Below are 23,174 nucleotides of genomic sequence, written 5' to 3'. Positions count from 1 at the left end.
AAAACAAGACAGCCTCGGTTAAATAAATAATATAGTTTTCCAAAGCTGAGGGTGCTCATTGGAGCTCAGTTTTTTGTGCTTGAAGTACAAAACAACTTTCTAAAACTCCTAGGCAGGAACACTACTGTTTCGATGATCTGTGATTAGATAAACTGATCCATCTCAGTCGGTAACATTCCTTTTTCTCCCTTTGGTAAGAGTTTAAAAAATTCTAGAGCAGATGCACTTTTCTTGTCTTATACGGACAATTTCATTCCAGATGTCTCCCGAGAGACATACCACATACAGGAATCCATCTTCGTCCTTCTCACTTGCATGCGCTTCTGAAATCGGTGTGCACACGCTCGCCGTGCGGTGCCCATTCACTAACAGGAAGAAGGCCTCGTCAGTGTTGAGCTGCAAGCACCTTGTCATTATCTTGATGACTTCACTCATGCTGACATGACCAGGCACAAGGGACTTGGTTTTGTCCAGGGCAGGAAGCTGCTTCTCACCCTTGTATCGCTGTATTACCACTGGGATTTCAATCGGATGCTGCTCTCAGATGAGTTGGGCATCGTCTACTCTTTGTTCCAAGGTGCAGCGCTGTGTGAAGGTCTTCTCTGAGGCCAGGGCGCAGGAGGCCGGATGGGGCATCAAGGCAGGGGGTGCCGGCAGCTTTGGGTGGCGGTGGGTCCAAGTCAAGTCTCCTTATTTTTATTTGTTGGCAGCTAATGCTGCTTTAAAAATAAACAACAGCAGCATTGCGTGAGTCAAATAAAACATGTGTGAAGATGAATAAACAGAATCCTCATGTGCTTTGGAGTTGGGAGGTCCTGTAGGGAGAGCTGTCACGCCCCACCACTCATCATCAATTACCCCAAATAGGAAGAGAAGTATTTTCTGCCTCGAACAGAAAGATGTTTTTCTACTCCACGACTCCAGCAGGAAGAGGGAGGATCTTCTCCTCAACCAGCAACCACTCAGCTAATGAAAGACTGTTATCAGCAGCCAATGAAAGGCCATTACAACTCAGCCAATGAATGGCCATTACAACTCAGCCAAGGAAAGGCCATTACAACTCAGCCAATGAACTCAGCTAATGAAAGACTGTTAAACTCAGCCAATGAAAGGCCATTACAACTCAGCCAATGAATGGCCATTACAACTCAGCCAAGGAAAGGCCATTACATTTTGAATTCCTAGTTTCCTCCAATGGACTTTGTTTACAACAGCCCCTCTGAACCCCCCTTTCCTCTATAAAAGAACTTTCTCCTTTGTTCTCTGGACTTGCCCGTGGTTTGCTATTCAATTGGATGTTCTGAATTGCAGTTTCTAGAATCTCAAACTTCTAACATGATAATTGCCAGGTGTGTGTGGACAATAGCAAACTATAATCAAACAAGCAAATACCAGAGAAACGGTGGAAGTAAAATGCGTTGTGTTTAGGTTTGTTGATTTGTTCATTGTTCCTCTCTAGCTGGAAAGCCTTGAATGCATTCATTCCATAAATCAAGAAGCATTTATTGGATACCTAGTATGTGCTAAGTAATGAGAAATTTAAAAATTTTCCTGTAAAGGGCCACATAGTAAATATAGACATTGAAAGCCATACAGTCTCCATCACAACTACTCTGTTCTGCCAATTGTAGTTTCAAAACAGCTTTAGATTCTGCGTTAACGAGTATGGCTGTGTTCCAATAAAAATTTATTTACAATGGGCAGCAGTCCATGGGCCACAGTTTGCCAATCCCTGATCTAGAAGATGTAAGAGAGTTTGCAGCCTAATGCAATAGTTTTCTTTAAGGAAAACTACATGTTTATGCTTTGCTTATAAAGACAAATAATTAGGTGCTCTCTCTATAATTTTAAAGTTATATTTGTCAGTAGGATATCCAAAGTAGCTCTCCCTAATTATTTAGTATAATACATCCTGTAAACATGAACAGGTCACTACAAACATTGGAAATGATGCCCGTGCTACCTAGCTACTGAAGTTAGCTTGGCAGGGCTGTCTGAATATGAATTTAATTTACAATAATTTTTCACAAAGGAAACTATTACACAGGAGAACATTGAGTATTTGACTGAGCTAGTTATCTCAGTGGGGTGATTCAGTTCCTGTTTTGATTGGATTTGAAACTGTTGTGAAGAGGCAACATAAAATTGAATACAACTGTTTGTTTCCTGAGTCCTAAGACTTACTACTTGGGGAACTTTCAAAAATATATGTCTTAAAGAGAACAAACAAAGCAGCATATCACTTTCATCTTTTATATTCTCAATGAAGTAACAGTACAGAGAAGATGCTAAAAAAATATTTTTGCTTTATGGGTGGAAGGCGGACAGACTATAACCATGTTAACTTCTTTAGATGTAACTTTTATGAAATATCAGCTAAAGAAGCCCAGCTACTTACATGGCTGTGGATACTGTTGATTGGGTACCAAAAGCGATCGGTAGCCCCCTTCTCCTTTGCTTTCTTCTAACGTAGACGCCCTTGCAGGTGAGAGGTCCACGTGTTCCAATCTGGCCAACAGACATAAACACTTGTTTCTATCTTGGGGATTGTTAGAACATTTCCTAATAGGGACTGATTCGGTTTGGTCTCTATTCCTCCTCTCTTCTGCCTGGCCTAGAACACAGGTGCAATGCCTTGCAGTGGTTCTCAACCTCCCTAATGCCGTGACCCTTTAATACAGTTCCTCATGTTGTGGTGACCCCCAACCATAAAATTATTTTCGTTGCTACTTCATAACTGTAATTTTGCTACCGTTATGAATCGTAATGTAAATATCTGATATGTAGGGTGTATTTTCAGGGTCGCGACCCACAGGTTGAGAACCACTGCTTAGAGTTCAGTAGCATTGCGTAATCATGAGGACAAAGGAGACAGACTGCGGATGGTGGCGTGCAAAGAAAGAGGAAGGCCTGGTGAGGTCACCGAACTAACCACCTTTGGGTTTCTCATTGCAAGAGACAAAATTTAGTCCCTGCGGAGGGAAGCCATTACTATCTGGTTTTCTATGACTTGCAACCCAACCCAATCCTATCCATTTGGGGCTATTTCGAGTTTTCTTTTATTCTCACAGTCCTCAGCACTGCTCAGGAAATGAAATTTCTGGCATCCAATGCAGCTGTATTAATTCTCCAACTCTTCAAATTGTGCCACTTTAAAAAGTTGGGTTAAAGACACTTAAAATCTTGTTTCAGACTCAAATCATATCTAAAGATAAAAATTCACTGATTTTCTTTGGAAGAAGTCCTATTACAATACATCAACATCAAGTTTAAAAAAAATGTTCTACCATATAACTTCTAAGGCAGTGGTCCTCAACCTTCTGGCCCTTTAAATACAGTTCCTCATGTTGTGACCCAACCATAAAATTATTTTTGTTGCTACTTCATAACTGTAATGTTGCTACTGTTATGAATCGTAATGTAAATATCTGATATGCAGGATGGTCTTAGGCGACCCCTGTGAAAAGGTCGTTCAACCGCCAAAGGGGTCGCGACCCACAGGTTGAGAACCGCTGTTCTAAGGAAATCAAAGGTATTGTCAACAGATTCTGAACTTGTTTCAGGTAGCAAACATTTTATGCCAACAAACTGTCCAAAAAGTATGTGAATATAGTCTACATTTTATTTTTGAAAATATTTTATTGATTTTTTTACAGAGAGAAAGGGAGAGGGATAGAGAGTTAGAAACATCGATGAGAGAAACATCAACCAGCTGCCTCCTTCACACCCCCACTGGGGATGTGCCCGCAACCAAGGTACATGCCCTTGACTGGAATTGAACCTGGGACCCTTCAGTCCAAAGGCCTACGTTCTATCCACTGAGCCAAACCGGTTAGGGATACATTTTAGAGTTTCATAGGCCTCCAACCTATCATATTTTGTGACATATAGATTATTATAAAGACCTTTCAAATTATTTTAAGAGCTCCCAGTTGCCAAATTTTGGACAATTTGGGCATCAAAAAGTTAATGATGGTAATGGATTATAGCACATTAAGTAAAATGTAAAAAAAATTTGTAAGTTTACAGTGATTCACAAGCATGCCAGCTAATACATGTAGGCAAATGACAGAATCAGACTTTGCAACTGTCAATACAATGATTGATTGAGGGTAGCCTCATTCATGGGCGCTAAAGCCATTGAGGGAAAGGATGTTGGGAAACAAGACAACCATATGGTTTCAGAGTAGCATCCCACAGATCAATTAATAATTCCGAAGGGAAATGGATTTTTACCATTGAGAGATCTGTTGGACACTGTCTTAAAACCAAGCAATCAAACTCGGTACCGCCAATGATAAGATGGCTTAGTGCCGTGGTCGGCAAACTGCGGCTCACGCGAGCCACATGCGGCTCTTTGGCCCCTTGAGTGTGGCTCTTCCTAAGACTTAGGAGAACCCTAATTAAGCTAATAACAATGTACCTACCTATATAGTTTAAGTTTAAAAAATGTGGCTCTCAAAAGAAATTTCAATCGTCGTCCTGTTGATATTTGGCTCTGTTGACTAATGAGTTTGCCGACCACTGGCCTAGGGTGTGACTTTGTACAAATCATTTAGCTCCCCAGAGTCTTGGTTTCCTCCCCTACAAACAGAAGATCATCTATATGCACCATGCGGATAGGCCTGGAAAACATTATGCTAAGTGAGAGAAGCCAGACACAGAAGCCACGTACTGTATGATTCCATTTATATGAAATGTCAGACCGAATAGGCAAATCCATAGGAGGGAGGGGTCGTGGGGAAGGACTTCTAAGCGCTGTGAGATTTCTTTTAGGGGTGATGAAAATGTTCCAGAATTTAGATAATAGTAGTCACCCAACTCTGTGAATATACAAAAACCACTGAATTGTACATGTTAAAGAGGGCAAATTTTATGGTATAGGAATTGTATCTCAATAACGCTGTTTAAAAAATGCAGTAACATGCAATTACCACAGAACCTAGCAATTCCACTCCTAAGAATAGGCAAGTGGGAAAGAGACAAAAAGAAGATTAGTAGTTGCCTAGACTGGGAGGGGCGGGGGACAATGGGGAGTGAACTGCTAATAGGAATGAGATTTCTTTTCGGAGTGATGGAAATGTTCTAAAATTGATTGTGGTGATGGTTGCGAATCTTTATCAATATACTAAAACTTCGAAATGGTACACTTTCAATGGGTGAATCAAATAGTATGATATGTGAATATATCTAAAAGCTGTTAAACAGGTAAAACATTAAAATATTTTAGTTAAGAAAAGGAGATAACAATAGTGGTATGAGGTCTAAATGAGTCTTTGTTCTCCTAATACCTCATGCCACTCCCCCTCACCCAACACACACGATTATTTATCACCCCAAATCATCGCTGTGAATGCTTTTGTCTTGCCCACTGAGGTGAGAGCCCTCTGATAACAGAAACGTTTTTTAAATGTATTTTTATTTCTTTCAGAAGGGAAGGGAGAGGGAGAGAGAGATAGAAACATCAATAAGAGAGAATAATTGATCGGCTGCCTCCTGCACGCCCCCTACTGGGGATTCAGCCCACAAGCCAGGCATGTGCCCTGACTGGGAATCAAACCATGACCCCCTGGTTCATAGGTTGATGCTCAACCACTGAACCACGCCAGTGAGGCTGATAACAGAAACTTTCTAATCCACCCAGGGCCGGCTTCCAGGGCATGTGACCTGTGCAACCACACAAGAATCCATCCTCAGAAGGGTCCCACGTTTGCTTTAATACTCTGCTATCACCATCTTGAAATTCTCAATTTTTGAACAAGGTGCAGGTGCCCCTCATTTTATCTCGCACTGAGCCCTGCACATTTTGTAACAGTCCTGGATCCACCTTTGGGCCCCCGCACAGCTCGGCACAGTCCTGATGCTCAGTGGGTGTCCAATCAAGGTTCCTTCTCTTTCCCAGTCCCAGTACTGAGACTTCCCCCAGAACAGTGCCTCGACCTTCAACACAGATCCACCCAGAGCCTCCTGGGTGCCAGGTAATGTGTCAGCAGCTGGGGATACAGGGAGGCGCCAGAGCCACAGCTCAGGTCTCTTCCCCTTCCCAGCAGGGGAGCTGCTGAGAAGGAGGCTGTGCCAGCAGCACAGCTGCCCCCTCCTCACTTACCTCCACAGCCACCACCGCGTGGGACTCATTTCGACTTAGAGACAAATGCATCACCTTGGGATCCTGACTTTGTGAGTTCTGCTTTGTAATAGGAAATAGAAGGCTCTAATGAGTGAGGGTGAGCCTGCAGTTCTTTCCTACAGCGTGAGAGAAAAAGTCGCCTCTGCCTTTCTCAGTATGCTTGCGGTCCATCACATTGACATCTATTATTAAAGAGATCTGTCAGCACCTCTTTTTAAAAATATTTTTTTTATTGATTTCAGAGAGAAAGGAAGAGGGAGATAGAAACATCAGTGATGAGAGAGAATCATTGATCGGCTGCCTCCTGCATGCCCCAAGCTGGGGATCGAGCCCGCAACCCGGGCATGTGCCCTGACAGAATCAAACCGTGACCTCCTGGTTCATAGGTCGACGCTCAACCACCGAGCTATGCCAGTCGGGCTGTCAGCACCTCTTAATTCAATGCAGTTTCTAAGGACAAAACACTATGCTAGGCACTGCTGCTAGGAAGAGAGTAGCTGGGTCTTTTTAAGCGTGTCGCACGAGCTCTTTGGATAAAGATTACAGTGGGCTGCAACTATATGGGGAGTCAGCAGAGAGCAGTAGTTGTTGAAATTCCTGATAGACCTGGCTTCCACTTGATCGATGTGCTTTACTAGGGGCGGGTCCCAGGGGCAATTCCTTAATCTCTGTAGCCTTCAGTTCTCTAATCAGTTAATACAACCCTGGTGTCAAAGGGCTGTTGTAAAGATTAAATGAGATAAAGCATGCACAACAGTGGCACGGTGTCTAGCACTTAGTAGGAAAGTCACACACAAAAAAACTAAACCTAAAAGATCCTATAAAACTGTGCTGTTTTGCCCCCAAATGGCTAAATCGTTCTGTTCCTGGCCCATAGCCACATGTTATAAAATACCTCTGCCTGCAATTCCTATTTCTCCAGCTAGAGGTGAAGGCAAACAGCGCCAGCCAACATCACCTGATGCCGTGACGTGACGTCAGTGAGCTCCGCTTTCTCCCTCTCAGTCTTGGTAGCGAAGCCCACACCTGCTCCCACACCCCAGGCACACAGTGTTGTGCGGGGAGGGCTAGGTGAAGGAGCTGGGATGGGGATGCTGGGAGAAGAGGGTTTGACTTATCTGGCACTTTTTGCTTCTTTAGGACTTGGAGCCACTCCTCCCTAGCACAGCCTGCCCATTGAGCACCTAAGTTGGGCTCTTCCCCAGCCCCAACCCCCATCACTGGACAGTCATGGGAAGTGGCTGCTACCAGGGAGAAGAACCGCATGACCTTGAGCAAGACAGCTTTCTTCAGTGGAGGGAAGGCAATTCTCCAAGAGACACTCATCTGAGAGCTGTCAGCCAACTCTCCCAGCAGGTGGGCGAATGGGTGCCTCAGTCCTGAAGGGGGGACTCTAGGTGGGCAGCTCAGCACAGAATCAATGACAAGAACTAAATGGTAGGAATGGCTGTTCTAAGTTTCAGCCATTCCTAGGAGTGTTGGAATAGGGACGGGCTGGGGGAGGATAGAGGGTATGCCACCTGCCACACTTCATAGTGGATTATGGGGGCAAATGCATTGAAAAGTGGCACAGACTGTGGTTTTATGTGCAGTTAACCAAACTTAGGGTCGATCCCAGCAACAAATTTCTCAGCAGATCACAAAAAGTTCAAAGAATGCCTTGATCATAAAATATTCACCATTTATAAGATTCTGCTTGCTTTATAAAGTCTTCATTGTCATAGAAATATGATGCTTATAGTCAAAATCACAAAACTTGGGCTCTGGAAATAGGACTGGATTGGAGTTCCAGCTCCATGACGTATAATGAGTGACCTTTACTTAGGGACCAGTGTAATGAAGATAATATTACAAACCTCACCGGATTGAGATGATGTCCCCAGCACATACAAATTGCTAAATAATATTTCTTTTTCTTCTTTTCCTTCTCCTCCTCATTATTATTATTTATACGGCATTTCCCTATCTGAGCACAGGAAAAAAAAATGCTGGGTTCTCACTCTTCAACTCCTGCTCTAACAATCCTCATTAATAGTCCATTCTGCAGCATTTTGATGTTCTGCTTAATTTTTAAAGTTTTGCTTTTTATTGAATCTATTGGGGTGTCGTCACACTGGTTAACGAAATTATACAGGTTCCAGGTGCAAAATTCTGCAAGACATCATCTGTACACTGTATTGTGTGTTCACCAACCCAAGTCAAATTCTTGTCCATCACCATTTACCCCCTATACCCTCCCCCACCCCCCGGCCCCGGCCATCACTGCACTGTTGTCTGTGTCCATGATTAACTCATTTGTTTTAGAGAGACAGGCTGTAGTCAGATCATGGTATGCTCAAGGTGCCAGGCTAAGAGATATGGACATATGCTATTGACGGTGGGAGCCACTGAAGGTTTTGGAGCAGATATTATTAGGAAATAAAAGAGAAGAATCAAGATTACTTAGCTGGGAGGGCCTGAAGAACCCCTGAAATTTTGAGTAAATATTTGTGTGAATAGCCATGTGTTTCTTTTTCTGGGGAGAGAGTCCATAACTTTCGTCCACACTCAGTGGTGTCTGAGACTTCACAAAAGGCTAAGAACCACTGTCTCAGCAGTTTCCAGCTTAGATGACCAGCAGCATGGTAGTAGCATCCAAAAGAAAAGGGGTCCCAGGGCAAGAAGTTAGGAGGGGGGTTGGCTGGAGGAGAGTAAAAACGGTCATTTGCCTCTGAGGTCGATCGCTTTCACGATGCTGCTGTAGGTGCATTTTCCAGGGGCACCAGGCACCGGAACCCCTGCCGCCCTCCCGAGACTGCAAGGCCACAGCCACCGGCGCGGGAGTGACCTCCGTCGCAGGCTGGCATTTGAATGACGTTGTCAAGAGAACCAGCCAAGCGGGCCGAGGACAGGTCTTTGAACATATTTGATCTGACTGCTGTGCCTTTTCCAAAGTGCTTTCTGACCGATTATTTTTCTCCGCACAGGAAAGTCACATTTTGAACTTCACTTCCTAAAATACATTCAATCACGCTTCGGCTTCTGAGGAGGGGCCGGAGGGAGGCACATAATGACTGCTTACGTGCTTCGCTTCTCATCTGTGGAAATTATCTTTTCAAAATGACCAAGTGCTCCTGACCCTGTCTGAGAGCAGGTGGGTATTTAGGGGCCACGTTAGGAAGTGTGTAGGATAATTGTCAGCACTCAGACGACCTAGTTCTAGCTGCTGTGGAAATCCTGGCCTCCTGAGGCATGCCTCCTCTCCCTGGAGAGGAGGACGAAGTACCTGTGACCCCTTCCTACGCATGCCAGGAAAGCTACTTAACAATATGTGGGTAGAGAGGTGGTCTTTCCCCAATGATACTCCCTGTTAAGGGTTGAATGGTGTCTCCCTAAAATTCCTATGTTTGAATCCTAAGCCCCTGTACTTCAGATTATGATCTTATTTGCGAACTAGAGGCCCAGGGCACAAAATTCATGCACTGGGGGAGGGGGGTGGCCCCTTAGCCAGGCCTGCGCCCTCTCGGGGGATGTCTGCCTAAGCCAGCAGTTGGACATCCCTCTGCTACATGCCAAGGAACATCAAAGAAATTGCCAGGAAACCCCCAGAAACGAGGAGGGAGGCATGGAGCTGCATCGTCCTCATAGCTGTCAGAAAGAACGAATGCTGCCCTAACTGGTTTAGCTCAGTGGATAGAGCTTCGGCCTGCGGATTCAAGGGTCCCAGGTTCGATTCCGGTCAAGGGCATGTACCTTGGTTGCGGGCACATCCCAGTAGGGAGTGCGCAGGAGGCAGCTGGTCAATGATCTCTCATTGATGTTTCTAACTCTCTATCCCTCTCCCTTCCCCTCTGTAAGAAATCAATAAAATATCTTTTAAAAAAAAGAAAGAAAGAAAGCTAGCTGCCCACACCGTGGTCTCGGACTTCCAGCCTCCAGAACTAGGAGACAGCAGATGTCTGTTGTTGAAACCACCCAGTTTGTGGTACTTTGTTACTGTACTAGTAGCTCTTGAAAACTAATACACTCCCTTTCTCTAGAATTGTAGAGCTGTTCCATTCCACTTCTGGCTAATCCAGTCCTGGTTTCCTGAACTGAGGTCTCAGAGAAGGTGGGCGGGGCTGTGGCGACCTTGTCAATCAAAATGGCTCCTGCAGAGCTTGCCAGGTATGCAGAGCTCATTGGAGGTCAGCAGGGAGAGTGGCTTGGGGACCTCCCACCCTGCCTTAACTGAGGGGATACTCTTTCCTGAGTGTACTGTGGCTTAAGGAAGGGGGGTCCCCACTGTAGTGCTGACTCTCTTCAAGGATCAAAATATTCAACCCCAAGTCTGGAGCATGGATTTTGCTTAACCTGGCTCCTAAAAGTGTTTGTTCTCAGCCTCTCTCTCTCCCCCATCATCAAGCTGTTACAAACTTGTCTTTAGTCACCTGATGACTCGGTTTCCATGGTTACCGACAAACATGCAGCAAAGTGTCATTCCTAGGAGGCCTCAGGATAAAACAAGTAACAAGACCAGGCCTTGGCACAATGAGAATGACCTGGATCCAATGACCAGGATGGAGCACTGAGGGCAACTGGGCCTCAAAAGCAAGCCAGGAGCCCAGTTACAGAGCTGGGCTTAAAGGCAGAGGCGGAGCAGCGCGACTGCTGGATACCGAGCCCTTACTCCGAACTAGGAGACACACCAAGCGCGCCCTGTGATTACCTCCTTTGGTCTTTGTTTTCTGTTTTCTCCAAGACGGAACTGAGCCTAGGTGGCATGTTGAAGATCACACAGCTGCTAGGTACAGAAAGAGCAAGGGTTTGAACCCAGGTGCTAATAATCTCCCATCTATCCCCTCAGATCTGCTCTTCTCCACCCCAGAGGCTGACCTGCATGGGCTGCAATCAACAGCCTCCCTTGTCCCCAGCTCCACTGTGTCTGTTACTGGAGAGCCCAGCAGATAAGGGGGAAGAAAATAGAGGCTGCTTTTGGCTGGCTGTGTTACGGAATGGCTCCTCTCCTTCCCAACCAGTGTGATGGGCCCGTCCTCTTTAACCCCTGCGATCTAAGGTCAGGATGGGTCTCTGAGACCTGGGGCTGCAGGAAAGAGGTGCTGGACCTGCTGTAGGTCCCCAGTGATTATAGGTGTGGGGTGAGGGTCACGGCACAACCTAGAGAATGAAGCAGGATCTGTTACTCACCTGTGAGGACTTTCATGTCTCCCGTGGTCTTTCCTGTCCTGGCAACTCCCCAGTGTTTAGCCAATGCAATTAGTTTAGTTCACTGTACATTTGTTTTCCCACTGATTTTTAGACAGAGTGAAAGGGAGGGAGAGAAGGAGAGAGAGAGAGAGAGACAGAGACAGAGAAGAGAAAGAAGAGAAACAATGATGTGAGAGAGACACATCGATCTGTTGCCTCCCATACTGGAGTATTGGGGCTCAAACCTGCCACCCAGATACATGCCCTTGATCAGGAATCGAATCTGCAACCCTTCAGTGCGCAGGCCAAAGCTCTAACCACTGAGAACACCGGCAGTGGACTCTGTCCCTGCCTTTTGAATCTAGGTGAACTTGTAATTCCTCTGTCCCATAGAGTTCAGAAGAAGTGATAGATATGACTTCTGAGCCTGGGCCATAAAAGATGCTGAGCTTTCTCCGGGGAGCTGGCTCTGTGGGAAGTCCGTCCACGTAAGAAGTCTGACAACCCTGAACCCACCTGCTGGAGAGACCATGTGAAACAGTTCAGGAGGCAGCCCAAGCTGAGCTCCCAGCCAACTGCCCAGCATCAACTGCCAGCCACGTGGATGAGCCAACTTGGACGTCTGGCCCAATCATGCCTTCAGATGACTGCGGTCTCAGCCAACATCTAAATGTAGCCTTGTGAGAGATCCCAAGGCTCACCAGAGCTCCTTAATTTCCTGACTCAGAAAATCACAAGCAAAAGAAAATGATTGTGTTTTGTTTTTTTAATGTTTTTATTGATTTCGGAAAGAGGAAGGGAGAGAGGAATAGAAGCATCAATGATGAGCTGTTCTGACGTGGCTCAGTGGTTGAACATTGACCTATGCACCAGGAGGTCATAGTTCAATTCCCAGTCAGGGTACATGCCTGGATTGTGGGCTCAGTCCCCAGTGTTGGGTGTGCAGGAGGCAGCAGGTCAATGATTCTCTCATTATTGATGTTTCTATCTCTCTCTCCCTCTCCCTTCCTCCCTGAAATAAAAAAGAAAAGAAACATCAATAAGCTATATACATGTAGCTTATTATTTCTATAAGATTGTATCTCACTTAAATTTTTTTTAAAAAATTCAGTTTGTTTTAACAACAAAGAAAGTTCATCTATATCTACCATTCTCCAACTCTAACTCTTGCAACCACCAATCTATTCTCTAAGTCTGTGAGGTTGTTTTTGTTGTTTTGTTTTAGATTCCACAATATAAGCAAGATCATAAGGTATTTGTTTTTCTCTGTCTGACATTTCACTTTGCATAATGCTCTCAAGGTCCATCCACCCAGGCTGTTGCAAATGGCAAGATTTCATTATTTTTTATGACTGAATCTATAATAATAAAAGGGCAATATGCTAATTAGACCAGACGTTTTCCAGACGTCCTTCCTGACTAAGCCAGCCCGGGTCCCAGGTGCCTGCCGGGGGCCAGAGGCAGGAAGCAGCCCAGATCCCGGCAGCCGGGGGAAGGAAGGCCTACTCTTGCACAAATTTTTGTGCATTGAGCCTCTAGTAATATATATAATTTCATTAACTATTCATCCACCTATGGACATTTAGATTGTTTCCATATCTTGACTATTGTAAATAATGCTGCAATAAACATGGGGTGCATATATATTTTCAAATTAGTGTTTTTGTTCTCTTCAGAAGTAGAATTGCTGAATTATATGGTAGTTCTATTTTAAAAAAATTTTTTTTCTGCAAAATGTTTTATTGTTTCCATTTGGTCCAATGCATGGGTGAGGGCTTCAGGGTGGTTTAAAGAATGACTAGTAGTTTGGGGAGAGGCTCAGGCAAAAGCCAGACACCAGGGGGATCCAGAGGGCCCCTCACAGGCCTCTGGGCTCCAAAGGCTCCTGTCCGTGCTTGAGGGTGAGCCTTTCAAACAGGTACTTGCCCAGCTCAGCCTGGGGACCAGCAGCCTCGGGAGGTGAGTCAGGTGTCGCCCATCTTCTTGATGAGTTTCACCTCCTCACCCCGGAAGTGCTTCTGCAGGAAGTCAAGGAGCTGAGGGTCTGCACAGGTAAAACCCAGTAAAACCCAGGGCCTGCAGCTCCAAAGGGCCTGGTTCAGGTTCCTCTCCTAGGCCATGGCAGCTTCCATGGCGTCCTGAGTTTTGCCCACTCATCTGGGGAGGCTTCAGCACGTCCTGGAAGAGAATGCGGCTGCCACGCTGGTTTTGCATCTTTAAGAGACGCTCAACGCCCTGGCACGGCCCACGCCCTCGAGAGCCACATCCTCGCGGTGGCAACAGAAGCCCAGAGAGAGGTAGGTGCGGGAGGTCCCAGAGGCAGGCTGGCCAGGCTGTTGACCTCAGCCTGCACCTCGGTGGAATAATTCTGACAAATTTGGGAGCTCATGGTTGTTCGGCAATAAGGTGTTAGGGTAGAGAGAAAACAGGTGTGTTTCCGGAGTTGGTTCCGGAGGTGGTCCCAAAGGTGGTGACCGGATAAGACGCTTCAGAGTGGCTGGAGGCTGGAAGAAGGGGTGTCGCTAGGTCTGTTCTGTGCAAACACTGCTGCAGCAAGAGGCAGATCCGGGACCGCCGAGGGCACTATCTATTTTGAATTTTTTGAGGAACAACCATATTTTTTTTCCCGTAGGGTTTGCACCAACTTACTTTTCTCACAAAGAGTGCACAAGGGTTCCCTTTTCTTCACATCCTCACCAACACTTGGTAATAGCCACTAACAGGTATGAGGTGAGATCTCATTGTGGGTTTGATTTGCATTTCCCTGATAATTAATGGTGTTGAACATCCTTTTATGTACCCGTTGGCCACTTGTATGTCTTCTTTAGACAAAAACAATCTATTCAGATCCTATACCCATTTGTAAATCAGACTGTTGGGGTTTTGTATTGAATTGTATGAGTTTTTTTATCAGACTGTTGGGGTTTTGTATTGAATTGTATGAGTTTTTTGAATATTTTGGATATTATCCCTTATCAGATATGTGATTTGCAAATATTTTCTCCGAAAATGACCTTTTCACTTTTTTTTAAAAAAATGGCTTCCTTGGCTGTGCAGAAGCTCTTTTGTCTGATGTAGTTCCACTTGTTTATTTTTGCTTTTGTTGCTTCTGCTTTTGGTGTCAGACTCCAGAAGTCATCACCAAGAGCTATGTCAGGGAGCTTCTCGCCTATGTTTTCTGCTCGGAGTTTTAGGTATCTTACTTTCAACTTCAGCCTGCAAGATTTTAAAAATATATTTTATTGATTTTTTACAGAGAGGAAGGGAGAGAGATAGATAGTTAGAAACATCGATGGGAGAGAAACATCGATCAGCTGCCTCCTGCACATCTCCCACTGGGGATGTGCCCGCAACCCAGGTACATGCCCTTGACCGGAATCGAACCTGGGACCTTTCAGTCCGCAGGCCGAGGCTCTATCCACTGAGCCAAACCGGTTTCGGCAGCCTGCAAGATTTTAATTTAAAAAACAAAATTAAAAAAACAGCTATCGCCCGGCCAGTGTGGCTCAGTGGTTGAGCATCGACCTATGAACCAGAAGGTCACAGTTTGATTCCGGTCAGGGACATGCCCAGGGTTGTGGGCTCAATCCCCAGTGTGGGGCGGGCAGGAGGAAGCTGATCAATGATTCTTTCTCATCATTGATATTTCTGTCTCTCTCTCCCTCTCCCTGCCTCTCTGAAATCAATAAAAATATATTTATATATTAAAAAACAACCGGCATCAAGGGATAATAATAGTTCACATTTATGAAGTGCCAGGCACTGTGTTAAAAGCTTTCTATGCATTATCTCATTCATTGCTCAACACAACCTTATGAGGTTAATATTATAATTGGCCCTATTTCACAAATGAGGAAACTAAGGCCTTATTATCAAGTCAGTGGAAAGTCCCAGACTCCCACCCAAGTCCAAAGTCTGTCTGTGCTTTTAACCTCTTAAGCTGTCTTTCCTCTCTAATTAAGAAGTTAAGTCTGAGCAAGATCATGTGCTTATTTATACCATTGCCTTATGCCAGGAAGGGTTTCAGGCTTTGGTTACGTACCTTGTCCAAGATCACCCAGACTATAAGTGGCAGAGCCAGGAGTCAAATCTCTATCTCTCAGGCGCTGTACAAACAGAGTGAGATAGTGCAGACGTGGACCCACATCATATATTTCCTCATAAACACGAGAAAGGGAGATGGGGGCATTTCCTTTGGCTGGTTTCCTTTTTCATTCTGGTTGGATATATTCTCGGCATAGCGTTCCTTGCTCTATCTTTTGAGAAGGGATGGGTAGGACAAGAGAGTGTCAGGACTAACAGGGCTGGGTGGTAAATGCACGGGCTCCGGTGTTGAGCAGATGAAAGGAAAAGAAAGAGTAAAATGAGGAGACAAAGGAAGAGCATTAGGGGAAGTGGAGGGAAGGCAGGGGCCGGAGGAGACACTGATACCTACTCAAGAGTGAGAATAAAAATAGTTTCCTTTGGTTGTGCAAGGTTTCGGAGAAGAAAAGTTTAAAAGGTAAACACCACCAGAACAGCTATGTTTTGTTTTGTTTTTTAAACCACATATCCTACAGTATCTCAAATCAGGGACAGTCCCTCCACGTCTGAGCAGTGAACAGCTGTCAGGCCCTCTCAGGTACTTCTCCTTGGGTCTGTAGCATCACCCTTCTTCAGACAAATACTTAGTCCATCTTTGTACTTCTAAGGCCCAACCCCAGCAGGCTTGTGTAAAGCACTGTCTTTCCTTGGCAATAACTTGGGAAATAAATAGAATGAAATATATACTCATTCCTTTTTTGTGTGCCTTAAAAGTGGGACATTCATTTGCTTTCCGTTTGGATTCTTATGAAAACATTGCAGAATAGGCTCTTAATCTTTTTTTGTTTTATTTTATTTTTATGAAGGAGCCTGTCTCCATTTAGTATCCTTAACCAAACATGCTTTAGTCTCCAGGCAAGAACTGGCCATAAAGAAAATACAGTTCTTTTAATAGCAGCTCTTTAGCCCTGGCTGTGCACTAGCTATAAAGGCAAGATGCATTTGAAACCCTTCTCGTTAAAAACCACGATGCTTTACTTATGTTGGACTTGGCCACTCCGGATAATGCAAAACAGAAGTCGCTTATTGAGAGGCAAGGACAGGAAGAGGAAACGGCTGACCTGTAACCAGAGTTCTCCAAAGGTGATAGGTACATTTATTGATCTCCTGGGACCTATATTTAGTTAGCAACTTGAGCTGACTAGCACGTGCGTTGAGTAATGTTTAAATCGTTAGAGTGCACATACACAAACTTAACATCACAGGAATTTATTTCCTTCCCCATCCCACCTTTCTAGACATTTCCTTTTTCTTTTTTTAACCTACACTATGCAAATAACATTTTTTTAAAAAAATAAGCAACTTAATTCAGGCTTGTTGGATGGACTCCTGTGAAACATTGATCATCAGAACTTCTCTTTTTGCCAGCAGAACTGGACAAAGAGTTCCCTGTTGTAAATAAGTGAATCTAGGGCAAAGAAATTTCCACATCTGCTTGAGTTTAGTTTGGAACTATTCCTTCTTCCTCTAAGGGTGGCATAATGCATATATTTATGTTTTAAATATATGCATTATATTTTTAAAATGCAAGCAATTTAATCTTTTTTAAGGAGTGCAAAAACCTCCCTGAGATCATTGAAGAAGTTGCAAATTCTACAAAATAAACAGCAACACCAGGATGTTCTGGAGATACATCGAAATGCGCACACAGTAGAAAATGTATCATTCTGATAACCAGTGGCTAAAAGCCTGACCTAAATTAAATTTAATCCCCCAGAGACTACTTTGTAAAAACTCAGGTCCAGTGCCAACCACAGCCCTGACACAAATGTAACAGAGGCACAGATGTATGAGACTTAAATGCCCAATAAAATCATTGGAGACCTACAAGATCTGTGCCCTGATACTATTTTTAAAAGTTATGACTGATGAGATGTTTTCAGCTCTGAGAAGTCCTGAAGAAGGAAAAAGAAATGACTCATCCCACAAAGGCATTTTTACAAGGGAAGTAGATTTCGAATTTAATGGTGAAACTTAGTCATTATAAAGCAGCTAATTTCATGAAGAGTAATTTGATATTTGTAGCAGCATCACTGTCAATTAAATGTGTAAAGAGTAAAAGTAAATCTAAGGTCCTTGAGCAAAACAAAGTGGGAGCTCTGTAATAGGGCAGTTAGCTGTTGGGAGAAAGAGCAGGGAGGTGGTCGTCGTTGTCGCTGTTACTGTTTCTAATTCCACTGCCCTGTACATCTGCATCATAACAGGATCAAGGCCCTGAGTATTATTACCTAAATGTGTGTAAATTCAGATTTCTTCGTCCAAATCTTCTTGTGGATTTCACTGTCTCCTTTATTTTCCTCTCTCTGGATTACTCATCTAATGTTGCTAGTTTCTCTTCTGCTTCCTTGAGATTTTGTTTTGTTTCGGTTTTCACTGGGGACCCGTCCTTAAAAAGACAGTTGTTTACTACATTCTAGAAAAGCCGCAGACTAGGAGTGTCCCCACTGTTCCTTGGTTACACATCCAATCTATTCCAATGATGAGCCAATGTGTGCTTCTGTTGTTTGTAGCACGGAATAGCCTCATGGTGTCTGTATTACCTTCTGAGGACAATGCAGGTTTTGTAAATGTCAGAAACATATGGAAGTCATCAGACTCGGTTGTATAATATATTGGGCCAAGAATGTCTTTTTCACACATGGTGTGTTAGTGAAGAAATAAAATCTTGAAGGTAAAGTGTTTTCTATTAGGCTACTTAATATAGAAACAAGTTGGTGCCCCCGGGCAAAAATTAATTGATGTTTAGGCATAACCCATTGACTTTTCATTGAAACCTTGCTTACTTTACAGGCGTAAATCTATGAGCTAAATCACATTTTGAGTCTAAGGATTTATGACTGGAATAAGTTGAATGCTGAGTTAGTTCTTATGAAATGTGCTTTCTTAGAATAATAGCATTCACCCCAATATATAATTTCCTTGGCTGCTTTATTGCAACCAAGACAAAATTATTGAAATTTGGCAATAGCACAAAACATTTTCCTTAATTAATAATAGCACATATTTTAGAATAAAGTCTGTTCAATAATTGCTTTCTAAGATCCCGCATCTGGAAATACATTCACATCACCTGACCAGCAAACAAACATTTCATTTTTAGGACCAAAAGATGAAGCTCTAACCCTTTATAAAGGCCATTTTACAGAAACTATAGTATATTGTTAGAAGGCTTATTTCTTTGTGAATGTCTACTATGAATTTGTCTAGATATTTAGAAAACATTTTTTTTCTCATGGCTCTTCTAATTCACCAATTGGAATTTTAGAAGATCAAAAGGAAAGTAAGCAATAAATACTAATTATTTAAAGACTAAAATAACAATGCCTGGCTCATTTACTTCTAATTTAGTCCTGCATGAAACCATAAAAATGAAAAAGTGTTTATGTAACCCATTTAAAATCTAACCAATCCAGAGAAAACATCAGCCCTCCCTGGGTGTGTCAATAGACAGTTTTGTAATAGAAGAAAGAAGAAAAGTGACCAAAAAATAACATCCAATGGTAATTTCCTTTTTACGAAATTGTTTTCCCCTACCAAATATAGCTAAGAAACCTTAGCATAAGAAGCTAAATGAACTCCATCATCTGCAGATGCGTGGTTTGCCTCTAGGTATGAGGGCAAAACAATGATAAACACATTTGTTCATTCACCCACAAAGTTAGTTATTCCGCAGCCAATGCCTGCCACGCACTGTGCTCGTCTATCCAAGTGCCAAATGTCTGGTAAAATAGGGTGAATCATCAAGTCTTTTTGTAGTGAAATTATAAGTATATCTTAGATTGCCTTTCATTTTCAGTCCATTGCCTCATTGAAATCCATATCATTTAGACATTTTTCTCATTTGAGGGCTAAAGATGGTTTTCAAAGAAAACGGTTAGTTTTAGCTCTTCTACCGTGTAGACTCAGTTTGAAAATGTTCCCTCATTGAAATCCATATCATTTAGACATTTTTCTCATATTGAGGGCTAAAGGTGGTTTTCAAAGAAAACGGTTAGTTTTAGCTCTTCCACCGTGTAGACTCAGTTTGAAAATGTTTTCTTTCATGTTGCCCCAAGGGAACCATCCCACGGTGTCAGCTCTGAGTTCTGAAGCTGTCAGGCCCCTGTCCAAGCCCTACTTAAGCCGCTGTCTGGGGAAAGGGTCAGTAAGATCTCTCTGAGAGATAAAGAGCTTGTGGGCCAGTGTACTACCTTGATCACAGAGTGTTGCCAACCTAGAGGACCGAATCGGACATCTATTCAAAACCATGGGTCATTTGGTGACAATATACTTTTTTTTTCTGAGATATTTGCCTAGAGTACTTATCATTGCTAAACTCTCTTTTTGGTCTAAAAATTTAGACTTCTTGGCATTTTTTTCTAAAGATGTGTTCTTTTGACTGTTTTTGATTTATTGATTGATTTTAGAGAGAGAGGAAGGGAGAGAGAGAGAAACATCGATTTGTTTTTTCACTGATTTTTGCATTCATTGGATGCTTCCTGTACGTGCCCTGATCGGGGATCAGAACCACAACCTTGGTGTAGGGGGACAACACTCTAACCACCTGACTACCTGCCGGGGCCGACTTCTTGACATTTTTATTTGCGTAGCTGTTTTCTTTCTCCCCGCCCCCAAAATAGTCTCTGTTGGTTGGTATTTAGATTAGACTCTCTAGATCAGTGATTCCCAAAGTGGGTGCTACCGCCCCCTGGTAGGCGCTGCAGCAATCCAGGGGGGCGGTGATGGCCACAGGTGCATTTGGGGGCGATGAGTAACTGCTATTAAAATAAAAAAAAATTAATTTCCAGGGGCTGAGTAATATTTTTTCTGGAAAAGGGGCGGTAGGCCAAATAAGTTTGGGAACCACTGCTCTAGATGTATTCCTTTTTTAGCTTTAGTAGTGTCAGACCCTCATTTTAGTGCCTCGATTTGAATTCTCTGGTTCTGGTGAAATAGAGTTCTCCAATATTAAATCAAGATGTCTCCAGAGTAATAGAGGAGAGAAGTGGTAGGATACACTTAAAAAGGCCCCGAGCCATTTCTAGTATTATGTGGAAAGCAACCAGGAATAATCAAAGGCACTATAGAATTCCAGAGAAGGGTACTCTTTGAATGAACATATATTGAAGAAATTAAATGCATGCAGAACAGAGCCAAGCATACTATCTTTTGTCTAAACAAAAAGGGGGAAATAAAAATACATTCACATTTGATTATATTTGCATGAAGAAACACTGAAAGAGTAAACAAACCAACAAAACAACAACAATAAAAATTATTACCCATGAAGTAAAAGAGCTAGAGGGGGGCAAGGAGATGAATCCTATATAATAAAGCAGTAATATGCAAATTGACTGTCACACCATCACAAGATGGCTGCCTATGACCTGGCTGGCAGGGGGGTTAGTGAGGGATGACCAAACAACTGAACAGCAGGCTGCATGGGGTGACCAGGCTGTCAGGGGGGCCATGAGGGGTGACCCGGCCAGCAGGGGGGGCAGTAAGAGGCAACCAGGCTGGCAGGGGGGACAGTTGGGGGTGATTAGGCTGGCAAGGGGGGCAGTGAGGGGCAACTAGACAGGTGGAGGGGGGGGGGCAGATAGGGGCGACCAGGCCGGCAGGGAGGGGGAAGTTGGGGCAATCTGGCTGGCAGCAGGGGGCAGTTAGGGGTGACCAGGCTGGCAGGGGGGACAGTTGGGGGTGATTAGGCTGGCAAGGGGGGCAGTGAGGGGCAACTAGACAGGTGGAGGGGGGGGGGCAGATAGGGGCGACCAGGCCGGCAGGGAGGGGGAAGTTGGGGCAATCTGGCTGGCAGCAGGGGGCAGTTAGGGGTGACCAGGCTGGCAGGGGGGGCAGTTAGGGGCGACCAGGCAGGCAGGCAGGTGAGCGATTAGGAGCCAGTGGTCCAGGATTGTGAGAGGGATGTCTGACTGCTGGTTTAGGCCTAATCCCCAGGACATCCCACAGGGGGTCCCAGATTGGAGAAGGTTCAGGCTGGGCTGAGGGGACAACCCCCCCTCCCCACATGCACAAATTTCATGCACTGGGCCTCTAGTAGAATATATTTTTATTTAGCTTTGACTTTGGATCATGAAATGCAAAATTAAATTAAAATAAAATTTACTTGGAAGATCAGGATTCCCAATCAGTAGATAGAGTTCTATAAAGTTATTGTTAGGTCTTTCCAGGTAGATCCTCTCACCTGTTCTGTAGTTGCCAGTGGCCCCTGGCAGCTACAGTTATCAACATCACAATGACCAGTTATACAAGAAAGACCCACTTTTTCTCTAATAGGTCCAGTAAAAGTCCCAGAATTGAATCTTATGGGTTTTGATTGGCCTATTTTGAATCATGTGCTCATCTCTCAACCAATCACTGTAACCAAAGAGATAGCATCCATCATTGGTTGAGTCCAGGTCACATGCTCCGCTGGGGTGGGGCAGGAGTGATGTCAGCTTCATCTGAAGTGCATAGGTAGAAGGAAGGAAGAATCCCCCGTTGTCAGGAAGGGATGTTCAATGCTGGGCAGTAAAAACGCTAACCACTTCCTACACGAGCCCCTCAGAAAGACCCCTGTTCACTCCTAGGCTTTAAGAGAGATTTGAGACTCCTGAACTAAAATGAGTTTTGCAGCCTGAAACAGGCTGTTTAGAGAACATTTTACTTTTTAAAAGTAAGTCAGAAACATTGCTATTTGAAAGAAAAAAGAGGAGGAGTAAAAATGGCTTATATCCCCAAAACTGAAATTTATGAAACAGTGGATGAGTAGTTGAATAGAACTTTGAGTTAGACACTAAACTATTTTTCGTGTTATTCTTTTGTTATAAAGGCCGGGTAATTACTTGGGCCTTTAAACCCTCTTTTAGCGTGTATTATTTCTGAACCATGACCATAGCCAGGTTTTAAATAAATACTCCACAAGGAAAAGACTGAAAGGAGGCATTCTTTCCAGGGGAGGTTCTGCTCTGTGATTCTGTGGCTGGTCTCAATTAGCTTTCTGCCGCCGCCACGGATTAGGGGAAATGGGCCCGGGCGCACAGGACATGCCCATAGGTCTGTGGAAGACTTGGTTTCCTCTTCATTTCTGGCACCGCTGGACCACTCCAGGCCAGCACGCATAATCAGATCGAGTGCACGAATAAAACGCTTCTATATATAGTATGAGCGAATTCCAGGATGCAAACTATATATAGTCGAGCTAAATCACAAGTTCTGTCTCATGTAATCCGGCTCGGCAACGTGTAAGACATGAACCAGTTCTTTCCAGTCACTCCTTGCTGGACGTTGGTCCTTGCTGGTGCCTCCTGGATGCACCCTTACTTTCACTGGGTCTGTTTTCAGGTCTCTTTTTGGAATTTTGTTTCTGTCTGTTTTGTTTTTGGCTGTTTCTGTCTGACTTCCATGTACAGAGATGGAGCTGGCATTTCCAGGCAGGAAGAGTTCCCAGCAGCAATGTGGTTGGGGAATTGCCTGGGATCTTTTTGGAGGTTACTTGGGGGTGCTGATGGGAACTACAGAGGATGGAGGGTATACTAGTCAGGACTCACCCTAGCCTGGCAGGTGTGGCTCAGTGATGAGCATTGACCCATGAACCAAGAGGTCACTGGTTCGATTCCAGGTCAGGGCACATGCCCGGGTTTTGGGCTCGATCCCCAGTAGGGGGCGTGCAGGAGGCAGCCAACCGATTTTTCTATCTCTCCCTTTCCCTTCCTCTCTGAAATTAATTAAAATATATATATATTTTTAAAGAACCTAATCCAAAGCCTATTATTACAATGGATTATTATATGGGAAGTGTATAATTAAATAATAGCTCATC

At 44.0% G+C, this 23,174-nt stretch overlaps 1 long non-coding RNA gene and 1 pseudogene across 1 annotated transcript; one reads left to right on the top strand and one right to left on the bottom strand.

Moving 5' to 3' along the window:
• Positions 1–236: 236 nt before the first annotated feature.
• Positions 237–1,246, bottom strand: LOC102240176 (annotated as a pseudogene).
• An 8,817-nt stretch (positions 1,247–10,063) lies between these two features.
• On the top strand, positions 10,064–12,024 carry LOC102258069. The gene is made up of 3 exons (XR_313148.2): positions 10,064–10,273; positions 10,953–11,162; positions 11,687–12,024. It is a non-coding gene; the product is annotated as an uncharacterized LOC102258069 (long non-coding RNA).
• The last annotated feature ends 11,150 nt before the right edge of the window (positions 12,025–23,174 follow it).

This window comes from Myotis brandtii, unplaced genomic scaffold (assembly GCF_000412655.1).
Source record: "Myotis brandtii unplaced genomic scaffold, ASM41265v1 scaffold120, whole genome shotgun sequence".
In the NCBI taxonomy this organism is placed as follows: domain Eukaryota; kingdom Metazoa; phylum Chordata; class Mammalia; order Chiroptera; family Vespertilionidae; genus Myotis; species Myotis brandtii.
This window is presented reverse-complemented; position numbering and strand designations above follow the sequence as displayed.